Genomic DNA, 12,411 nt, shown 5'->3' with positions numbered 1-12,411 from the left:
GCATACATCTGAACATAGAAACCCACTAATGTTTGACTAATACAAGTGTAACCAGTCAGGTGTGTGAAAACTGGACCAGCATTCCAGGTTCTTAAAGGATGGGTAATAAATGAAGTCGAACACCTGAGTGAATGGAGTGAATACTGGGATTTTATAAAGAAAAAAATATATATATATTGGCAGTGCACATGAATAAACAACATTATTCCAATAGTTTTTAAAGCGCTTAACACTTGGGTGCACCCCAAATAAAATTAAAATAAACCTCCAAAAGAAAATAGTTCTGTGTTCAGTTCCTGTAAGGTCCTCACAAAATCCTACCACTGGTAGCGGAAAGATGAGGTGTTCAGGTTATCATTGGTAGCTCGCCATCCCCCTCGTCAGGGAGAAAATCCATAATCTTCTTATCCAAGGGTATCATAAAAACCCAGCCGAGGAAAATAAAATGATAATCAAAACTCCCGCTTTCCAAGGCAGCTCCAACGACAGCCCCAGAGATTGGTCCACCGCCGTCCCGGTAGAATTCTTAATTTGCGCTATTTTGTGCATATAATGATCACAACAAGTGTCTCCGTTCTTCCAGCGTGACCCTGCTCCCTCACACACACTTCTTCAACGTGCCCTCACTAACCTGAGTGAGGAGGCGGGACTTGGCGGATTTTAGTCCAACAGCAATCATGATTGCGTTATGAACCAATGAGCTTTGTTCTTAAAAGTTGACCATTAAACTAAAATATACTATAAAATAACTAAATAAATAATAAATTATTATTAACAAACAAAATACAAGAACCTTGTAACCTTGGTTTATCCAGTTTAACAAGCGCTTAATACGTCCTATAATTACGTTTTAAAGTGTTCGCCCTCTAGTGCTCCCGTTGAATGCTAACGTTACAGATGGTCGTTTATTCACAAATAACCCTCTCTGTAAAATCCTAAATTGTAGGATAGTTTGGCCATTAAAACGCTTTTTGATTAGATTTCTAGCGAGAAGTATATATTGTACTTTTAGAATCCACGTCCAGTCGATATGTAGGATCTATAGTTTGATAGATATTACGAAGATGATTTGAGGTGGCACAAAAAAGGGGGAATACACGTTTCGCAATTATGCCACATCAAGGTGGAACGCTCTTCCCACAACTGTAAAGGAAAGTAAAACTATACATACTGTGAAGATAAAACTTCTTTGCAGCAATGTTGAGCCAATCATCAAATGAGGGAAACTGGATTCGCCTGTCAATACACTGATATTTATTGAGAGCCTGAGCGGCCGGAGAGTTCACAGCATATCACAGTTCTCCTGCAAGATACCAGCAAACTCTGAAGACCAAAAGCGCCAAGCACACATCTATACCTCAGAAGAGGAGGGCCCCAAAACACGCAGGTTTTCCTTTAATGCATGCCAGATGTCGAGACAAAGACTCGTTGCATTGTAAACCCACATGAGCCAAGCTTCTCCCCCACAAGACATCAGATGACCTCTTGACCTGTGTCTTCCTGAGAAGCTATGGATCACATTACAGGCAGGAATACACTTCAACCATATTAAACAGATTCCCGAGGACAAGTCACTAAACTCTATATACTTTAACAAGACTAAAATATTCCTTTACATATCCACCCTTTTATCAATTTATGATAATCAATTAACATTAGTCTAAAGAATATTTCAGTCAATACTTAAGTCAATAAGCGTCTTCAGAGTTGTGTGGGCTCACTCACATTAATTACATCAAAAGTAGAATAAGATTGAAAACACTTCAATCACCATGATTGAATACAATCAATCATAATAAAATCATCTCTCTTCAGTGTTTGGCATCATTTGTCAAAAAGCACAATAAACAACATGTGAAATACAACAATATTATAGCAAAATATATGTTTCAAAAATAAGATATTTTATCATTTATCCCTCAGTTAATCTCATTCATCAAACACAAATTCTAAATCAGCTTACATCTCAAAGATTTACTTTAAGGCAATTACTTATTAAAACATAATTAGAATTTAGGATTTATAATAAATCCAATTGAGGTATAAATCAGACTTCAACTATCAATCATTATGTCATCTCAAAATCTGAAGGGAAAACTAAACAATTCTCAAAATGTTTAACAATCTGAAGAATCAAACATTTTATTGTATAACGACCTGAAAAGGAAAAAATCAAAACATCTGTTCTTTATTCAGAGCATCAACTGTAATCAATATCAAAACATCTGTTTTACCTGGTAATGATTAAGGATAGTAACATTGTCTGTTATAATATTAGAAATATCTTATTGTTTAATACCTTATAAATCTGAAAATATCAATTAATTAATAATCTGTAATCATCTGGTCATTCAATTCAAATGTTATCTTTGTACGAGAGCTAGAAGAACATGTTTTCCTCCTCTCTTTATGACACAGAATGTCTGGTGTGTAAAGGCATCCTGATACTGTAGATTAGCACTGAGTTGCTGATTGGCTCAAAACTCTTCTTCATCAGAGCGCCATAACTCAATTATCTGTAGATTAGCACTGAGGTGCTGATTGGCTCAAAACTCTTCTTCATCAGAGCGCCATATCTCAATCCCCCCCCAATTGCTCTGCTTTTGTGGCTCAATTCAGTGAGCACGTTATGATCTCCCAGTGAAACAGAGGCTCATCTGCCTGTATTCCTTCTGCTATCTGCTTGAGAGCAGAGCACCTGCCTATTCCAAGTGGCACATCCAGATGCCCCCCCCGTGATGGGAGAGGTTATGAAAACATCTGCTCCTCCAAGAAACATGGAACCTTGTATGACGCCTCTGAAACCCTCGCTCGTCCTGTAGAGTTGTCTGCCTGAGCCCACCGAACAGAAAGATGAAGAAGCATCCCATCTCATCAGAAAGTTGAAGATTAGAATCCTCTCATCTCGAACGACCTCGTGCCTCCTTGCCCGTGGATAAGTTGCTCTCTGCAGCCGCAGAGTGTGATCCTCTCTCTCTGACCCTTGGCCTTCAGAGCTGTCCTAGTTATTGGGTTAACACTTGATAGGGATGTTTTCCTGAGTGCAGACAACTCAAGGTAATGGATTAGCACATTATCATTCAATTACAAAAATAGGATAGGCCCCCTCAGAATGATTTGGGAGCCTTCCTGAGACATGCACATTATAAATGTAAGGTTTGTGTTAGTCATTTAACATGCAAGAATCATATACTCATCAGTCCAAAGCAGATAAATGTTATTTTAAGTTAAATGTGAGCTAGTCCCTGTGGAATAACCCTTTCTCAATGATTATAAATGTTATATTAATTCACCATTTACCGTTTGATCAAGGATTAGTTTATCAGAAGTACATTTCCTCTTCCATAAAACATAGGTTTGAGAAATGAATGTTCCAATATGAAATCAATTGCTCAATTTCTCAATATAATTTGACTCTTCCCTCTCTTTTCTTACATATTGTCACATATGAAATAATAACTTAGGAGTCTATTTAAGCATGGTATTGTCTATATAAGCTATTAATCGAGAAAACTCAGAGTGAGTATGCAACTCGCAAATATCTCTCCTCCTTCCCATCCCTCTTTACTCACTTTCCCATCTCTTTCTCTCTTATTTCTGTTAGATATGAAGGAAAAAACATACAAGTCCATGTAAGCATCTGAGTTACCACCATTACCAAACGGTGTGCAGCGGCACACTGGTGTGCCGTGAGGCAAGTCCGGGTGTGCCGTGGGATTTTGTGACAACCATACATTATTTTTGCAATATACAACTACACAAAAATAATCATTTATTTTTTAATTTACTATATCAGTACTTTGTAGGTTTATATGTACGTAATCTGCGCGACTTGCGCGTCCACATCTCCACGTGCAGTGCTGCATAAACATGGCTGAGTCAGCGATAACTATCGAGGGGTAGAGGTATGCCCATTATTTTTATATCACGCAGTCTGTTCTTCTTCTCTGTCTTCCGGTTGTTGCCTGTATTAAATGACAAATACACACTACCGCCATGGATTTGATATGAACGAGGCGGCAGTTAGCAGCTAGCGGCTAGCTAGCAATGATCTAGTGATATCGGTAATATTAACTCAATTTAATACAACATTTACGGTACAAGATTCAATCATACAGCCCATGTAGTATGACAATGAATTACAGCAAACATGTGCAATATATCCATTATTACAGCTCCGTGGGATGGCAGTAAGACGATATGGATCCGTTCCCATTGTGCATCCATGGGTAAAGATAAACTCAACTCACATTGGTTCCTCATACAGCATCTCTGTAAACTACGTGTATTCACTGAATTTCACTCTCTGCCTTTAACGCTCGTTGTAGCTCCAATAGCTTCAGCCCCCACCCTCCCTGTGAGCACAGTGTGCTCTGATTGGTCGGGACACGTAACATGAACGTGCCGGGCTGCGCGGTCCCGTGGATTAGATGCGCGTTCATAATGCAGAGGGAAATAACTCTCAGAATAACGTTATTAGCAAATGTTTTACAACTTGAGGAACGAATGTTTTTTAATAAGGGCTATACAAGTGTTCATACTGGGTAGTTTATTTAGTTAAAAAAATTATCCAACGATTTACAGACCACTCTTTCCCCATGTAAGTCAATGGGAAAAGTGTTTCCGGGCCTGGCAACCAAACCGGAAGTGTAGTACCGCCGTTTGGCCAGCACGAATATTTTCATCTGAGTCCGGCGCACTACCTGGGGGTTTGACTACCGCCGCCTGCTGGTAAGGAAAGTTATTGCCACTCACGCATGCGCAGTTTGTACGTGCTCGGCGAGGAAAGTAACGAGTAAAGCAACGAGTTACTTTATGTAGATAGTAACGAAGTAGTGTAATATATTACATTTTTTTAAAGTAATACATTTATAATTTATAATTTGTAGTTCAGGACCATGGACAATGCAGCTTCCTTGCATTGACAGTTGTCTGTGCTGAATTTCTGCTGAGTTTCCTTTGCCTCATTTTCTATTTTGTGACCTGTCTGGTGTAAATGAGTGTGTTGCTGGTTTGATGAAGCCTAATTTGATAAAGTTTCAAATTAATTTCGGAAATATTTCGTAATATAGTTGTCTTTGTCACATTTTATTTGGCATTAGTAAATAATTATGCACATTTACAGATACTTTACATAATATGAGTGATAACACGTGTTATAAGGGCTATCTTTTCACAATAGGTGTGCCTTGAGATTTTTTTCACTTGTCCTTTGGTGTGCCTTGGGCACAACAAAGTTTGGGAACCACTGGCATAAATGATAGTGGGCGTCTGAGGGTGTCATTACTGAGAAATGTCAAAGAAATTCAAAACCTTACATTTTAAAACAGGTTTGCATTCCTCCACTTAAGGCAGGGGTGCCCAACCTTTTTTTAACCGAGAGCTACTTTTAAAGTTGCCAGTCTGCCGAGATCTACCAGTCCAAATAGACGGGCGTAGCCATTACTGACAGCCTACTACCAGGTAAATACACACTTCTACTTGTATACAACTGACCTTTGTACGATTAATATTTCATAAAATACTGCAGATCCTTTATCTTACCTCTTTTTAATCTACACACATACAAGTATTGAACTGAAGTTACACAACAGTGTTGTTGATACAGAGTTGGAGTTTATCCACACGTCACTACAGTGGGTCATGTTTTCAAGAAGCATTGAACAGTGCTGCCACATATGACACAGGGAAAAAAGAAAATACTCTGAACCCTTTCTTTGCCATTATATAAAAATAGTGTTGCTACAAAAGTATAAATTAGGCTTACTAATAAGACAACTCAGATCTGAAGCTACACAGGAATCTGCTGCAACAGTGCAATACAAAAGACAACATTAATAGAATCAAACCCTTTTTTGTTGCATTTTAGTAGATTATAAAAATAAATGCCTTTAAAATAGGATAAATATAAGCTAAAATAAGCAACACTAGTTTCTTAACCTGAATTGATAATAGACTATAATCAATTTAAGTTTGCATTCTTATACCATTTTGTACAATAATTATAATGAATAAGTTCAAACAAACTCAAACTTACAGCGGATTAATAACGGTATCTAACTTGAGTTTTTATCATATCAAAAACCTGTTGAAATGCTTCTGTTATTTTTATTACGCATCGGCAGCCTCCAGGAATGCTTCTTTCACAACTTCGCCGTCTTTGAAAGACTTCATGTGTTTCGCAAGAACGTGACTGACACGATAAGATGCTCTGGTAGCAGCCTTGCTCTTGTTGTTGGGCCTGGTGAAAATGGACTGCTGTGCATTTAGCTGTCCTTTCAGGCCCCTCCCCTTTTGGGAGCGTAGGGCAGAATTAGGAGGGAATTCCGTCTCGTAGCGTTTGTGCACTGTTTTGAAATGCCGCTCCTAAATGACCCTTCTTCGATAAAGCCACGCTCGTATTGCAGATGAGACAGATGCACTTTGAATTGGAATAGATACAAAAATAATCATCCTCCCACTTGGAGTGAAAATTATATATGTTTTGCTTCTGCCATAATTGCGGTCTTGTGTGTTTGCGGACTGTCACTCCTGTTGACACGGACAACGTTAGCGAACTAGTGCACTGCCCACTGCTCACCAGCCACGCCCCGACACATGGGGTCACGCCGGCCAATCACAAAGCTTTGATGCGTTCAAGTGCATTATTCTGGCACAGGAAGATTATGTTACAGGACATTAACGATAAAACAGAATATTGTTGTTCTATTTTTAGACACATCTCGCGATCGACTGGGAATCTCCCCGCGATCGACCGGTCGATCGCGATCGACTGGTTGGGCACCCCTGACTTAAGGTGACGTTATCATTGGAAACAATAAAAACGAACTATTTTGATGTAGAATCTATAAAATGTAGAATCTATAAATTGAAGAGCAGAACAAAATGGTTGTATTGTAGCCTGAGTTCCGTGCAGCCCTAGTTTCAACAGGTTTAAACATGGTCCATATAATGTGAATACATGCAGAAGTAGACAGTAAGAGGCCCCTGACATCAGGCCTATTTGTTAAAATAGTAGGGGCTCTTCACTCTGCATAGCAGTATGAATAGCCTTAAAAAAACAAACAACCCACTCCGTGGTAACGAGAGTCATATTTCTGACCCATATGCCCTAAGTGAAGCCGTTAGTCTCATCTAACTGACCCAAGGGTTGGTGCTGGTGTGACAGTTCCAAGTGTTCAGAGCAGACTTCAAGCTTCCAGTTCATGGCTCGGTGGGGGGGAGCAGACCCACGTGAGACAGTGGCAATGGCTGTATTGTTCAGTGTGAGGAGCGTCATTCTCTCTGGGAGCAGGAAATGGTGCCCATTCTCGGACCAAACCATTAATGTCATGTAGAGCAGCCATAGCATCTCTGTGACTGCACTCAGCCGGACTGTAGCAGGGTAGAACTGGGTGACTCTTAGTGAAGCTGTCCAACGCCATTAGACAAAATGGAACCACGTGCTAACAAAAAGACACAGGGTCATCAATGTCTCTCTTTACCATTGGCCTAATCATAAACAAATTAGTGGGAAAAATGTGGAACACTAATCCATCATGTGGAATGTTGAGTTAATTTAAATAATTACTTATGGGTTGAAATCAAATTAACATTAACATTAGAACCAAAGTCAGTTAACAAATTGGACTTGCACAGATCAGTAATCAATACACCATTTTCCCAGCTCTGTGATGAAAACGATAACAGGCAGGGATGCAAACTTGTCATCTTTTGGGGAAATTTGCCGTTTTGAATCCAAAATAGGTCGTTTGTGTGATTCATGTTGATCTGCAATAAAATATTATTGGGGTATGGACAGGGTTGCTAACTTTGGGTACCTGGCTGGAGTGAGATTTTGATATCATGGGTTTAATTACACACATGCGCACGAAGTGACTGCTATCGTGTCCGTAGCGGGACCTTAGCATATATTTAGGATATATATATATAATATATATATACAAATACACAATATTGGACACAGACTATAAAGGGCACACAGTTTCATTAAATAATGAAAGTCAAACACATGTTTGTTTCCACTGTTTTATTGTGTGCCTGTCGCGATAAGCAACTTATTGACTTATCGGCTCCCGAGTATTTGCGATATTTGCGTTGGGTACTCTATGGTAGGGCTAACCCATACAGTGGTGGGGCTCAAATCAGTATTTGAAATGTAATTACATACACGCTATATCGCCCCCTTGTCAGTGAAACGCCACGCGTGAGGTTTAGATTATTTCCCTGTCTCAATCCAAATTGAACTGTATGAAATAAAAGGCACATTTGTGTTGTAGTAAATAAAAAAATAAAAAGCGACCTGGAGGCACTCCTGCCATTTCCTCACAAGTGAAAGAGTTGACCCCTGCTTGGGGTCTGGGGGGATTCTCCCCCAGGAGATATTTTTTTGAAATACTAACATAAAATACACATTCTCTCTTTTAGAGGAAAAAATAAATCCATCTATAACTACGCGACATATTTAAATGAAGCTGAAACTGCTGCTCCTCCCATAGGGAAGAGGCTGTGTGAATTACTTCGAATTACTTTGAAATTACCCCATTGTTCTTTGTGTCAAAATGGAAGGTTTCTGGGTAACGTTAGCTTAGGTACTCAGATCTTGTTCTTGAGTACAAGTAGAAATACCAGAGTGTAGGAATACTAAGTTACAGTAAAAGTACTGCATTCAAAATGTTACTCAAGTAAAAGTATAAAAGTATTGTCATCAAAATATAGTGAAAATAGCGACAGTAAAAGTAGTCACTGTGCAGATTGGTTTATTTCAGAATAATATATATGATATGTTTTATAATGATTGATCATGAAAGTGTTCTCAAAGCTGGTGAAGGTGCAGCTAGTTTGAATGACTTTGTATACTGCAGGGTAGCTGGTGGATTTACTCCAGGTGGAACTAAAGTCTGATTTAACACTTGATTAGATTTCACATCATTCATCCACATCTGTGAAGTAACTAAAGGTATTAAATACATGTAGTGGAGTAAAAGTACACCATGTACCACTGAACTGTAGTGGAGTAGAAAAATAAAGCAGCAAAACATTTTAGATACTCAAATAAAGTACCAGTATCTCAAAATTGTGCCCAAGTATAGTACTTGTTGAGTCCATGAACCCAGCCACTTTACACCAGTGGCTATACAGATAGAAAGACTAAGCCTTGCACAGAGGCATGAAAATACATTTTCAAAATGCTCAAAAGTTCTTCCAATAAAAAAAAAAACTGACTGCTGAAATGAGATGTTTCTTTGTGCTCAAGCTCATAAAAACTCCCAAGGCACAGTGCTGTGGTCTGCTTCCGATTATCTTTTCCTTCCAGAGGTCACGCCTGTCTCTGACCCCGTGTCTTGCGTTTTATTTTATTTTCTTCTTCTGCAGCACCAAGCAGAGTAGAGAAAAGGAGGGGATTTTGACTAGAAATAATTTGAAACAGTTTAATAAAGAATATTGAACTATATTTAAAACTGTAATTGAACTTCAACTTATATCCATTATCTGATTCCAGTGGCCAGTTGGAAACAGATAATGACAAAGTTTTCATTTTGCATCAATCGTGCAAAAAGGTTTAATCACCATTGTGTCTAAGTCTTGTCTTATCTGCTTTGTTTCGGAATGTGTTCAATACATTAGGTTATTTTATTTTCATTATTACCATACAATACATAGATTAAGAATAAATGAAACAAATAATACAACATTGACCTATTTGAGCAGACAGATGACCCGCAGTGATGCCTCTGAGGTTCCCGGGTGTAAAACAGAGGCTTTTTGCTATTTATTTTCCTTTTGCGGAAATTTAGATTCATTTTACCCTGGGTGTGGACTGACTCATTATTAGTTGTTACAAAGCATGCACAAGACGGCGGGTGGACAAACAAACACGAAACAATTATACAAACAAACATGAACCCGCAACAAATATCAGGTGACAGCTAAACTCATAGCTTAATTTAATCCGAATTAGGGAAACTTCAGCGGGGGCACTGAAATATCTGTTCAATATGGGCTCTTCTCAGCCATATTTAATAGTAATCTTTTGATGAGCAATAAACTACCTTATTCTCAATCAAAACCACTATGCAAATGTAGTGGTAAAACTGCTCAACCGACCGAGAGCAGAGATATTAATTAATTTAATTAATTCTAAGAACGGAATCTGCTGAAGAGTAATAACCACATTATTCTCAATCAACAACCACTATGCTAATTTAGTGGTGCTCTGCCCTCCCCGATCCGGAGAGCAGAGACTTTTAATGAATTCAGTACCCTTTATTTTAACAACAGCCAAATTCAACAACCCCTCAGTTTATGAAACACAGCGTGACGTAATATTTAGTAACATCCTAATAAGAGTTATGTTTAGTTCCAAAACTCATAATGGTGCGATTTAAGTAGAATACGACACTGTGCTTTGTTTCTCCTCGTGTGCTGCTCCCCACAGGGGGGAGGGGAATTACCCACACCCTCTTCCTGCAGCAGCAACAGGGTGATTTCGAGGCGAGTTGATTTAACTGGTTAAACCGTTAAATCTCCAGAAATCGGCGATTCGTTTAAGTACAAATCTCTACATTTCTTTTGAACAGAAGTTCCACATTACTGATGCCCTCTTTAAGGTCTCTCCGAATATTTGCAGTGCACACACACAGAGGAAACCAAAAATATTGCCTCTATCTGTTCCACAGGTAATTTTTATACCGTCAATCACAGAGTCTGGCGAGGCAATGTCAAAATATAGATTTGAAATTACACTCACCAGCTCGACAATCTATTGGTAATTGTTCGCGACGCCAATTGTGAAGATAAAACTTCTTTGCAGCAATGTTGAGCCAATCATCAAATGAGGGAAACTGGATTCGCCTGTCAATACACTGATATTTATTGAGAGCCTGAGCGGCCGGAGAGTTCACAGCATATCACAGTTCTCCTGCAAGATACCAGGAAACTCTGAAGACCAAAAGCGCCAAGCACACATCTATACCTCAGAAGAGGAGGGCCCCAAAACACGCGGGTTTTCCTTTAATGCATGCCAGATGTCGAGACAAAGACTTGTTGCATTGTAAACCCACATGAGCCAAGCTTCTCCCCCACAAGACATCAGATGACCTCTTGACCTGTGTCTTCCTGAGAAGCTATGGATCACATTACAGGCAGGAATACACTTCAACCATATTAAATAGATTCCCGAGGACAAGTCACTAAACTCTATATACTTTAACAAGACTAAAATATTCCTTTACACTTACCTTCAAAACCTCTCTTAAAGAGCACCTTCGGGGGAGAGCATTGCAAAACTGGCACCGGTAATGGTACAAATCTCAACCTGTCGTTCAATGGACAGCTTCCCCCCCCCCCCCCCCCCATCTATGTATATACTCGCATTTTAGACTCTGTTACTAACTGTATATCTGTAGACTTGGTATGTCTTAAATGTCCGGTTAGGATGTATTAGAACGAAATCTAAAATGAAAATTGTAAATAAGCAATCTGTATGTAAAAAACCACCTGTATGTAAATTGTAAATAAGCCATCTGTATGTCTTATATGTCTTAAATGACATGATGAATTAGAAATGGGGGACCCTGATGTAAACAAGACGAAAGTCTTTCTCTGGTCTGCATCCCCTTAACAATTGTATGTTTTGAGCTGTACTGTACTGTACCCAATATACAAGCTGTTAATAAACTTTTCAATCAATCAATCAATCAGGTATGCGGCAGCCTCCATGTAAAGTTACGGGTTGAAAACAGTACTTCCGGTCTGCGCCGTTTTACGCGAGGTGCAAGCAGCCGTACACCGTCTATAGGTGTTGCTAAACTTCCTGTACTGAATATCATAGTCTATTGCCTTAATCAATATCTAGTCAACTCTAAAATACCACATATATGCAATGGCATGATAATATTATTGTGACAAGTGGGGTATTCACCTGGTGTTTCCAGAAATTAGACGGAGATGCAGCCAAAATCGACGAAGGCCACTGTCGTTTTTCCATACATCTGCAGGCAGTCTGTAACAACCCACACAGCTCTAGTTTACGCTGGTAACGACCTAAAGCACACCCCTCAAGTCCAGAGATGTAATCCGAAGACATGCAGCGATTTCTTCGGTCGTTAATTCAGAAAAAAAACCTACTGCGCTCTGCCTGGCTAGTTAGCTAGCTGTTTATATTTGCACTTCCAGGATATTAGCACCTCCAGGAAAATGGCGCATTTATATATATGTATATGGCGCGTGTTGCATTGTGGGTAGCTCGTGACGTCACTGTGTGTGAAAGAATAAATGATTTGCTGTGGCCAATTGTTTTCATTGCATTTACAGACCCGTGTAACTCTCTGATACCACCCAATGAATGCATTGACTTGCTTGTAGAACCACGCTACACAAAACAGATAGCAACACCTATAACAACTATTT

This window comes from Gymnodraco acuticeps, unplaced genomic scaffold (assembly GCF_902827175.1).
Source record: "Gymnodraco acuticeps unplaced genomic scaffold, fGymAcu1.1, whole genome shotgun sequence".
NCBI lineage: Eukaryota > Metazoa > Chordata > Actinopteri > Perciformes > Bathydraconidae > Gymnodraco > Gymnodraco acuticeps.
This window is presented reverse-complemented; position numbering follows the sequence as displayed.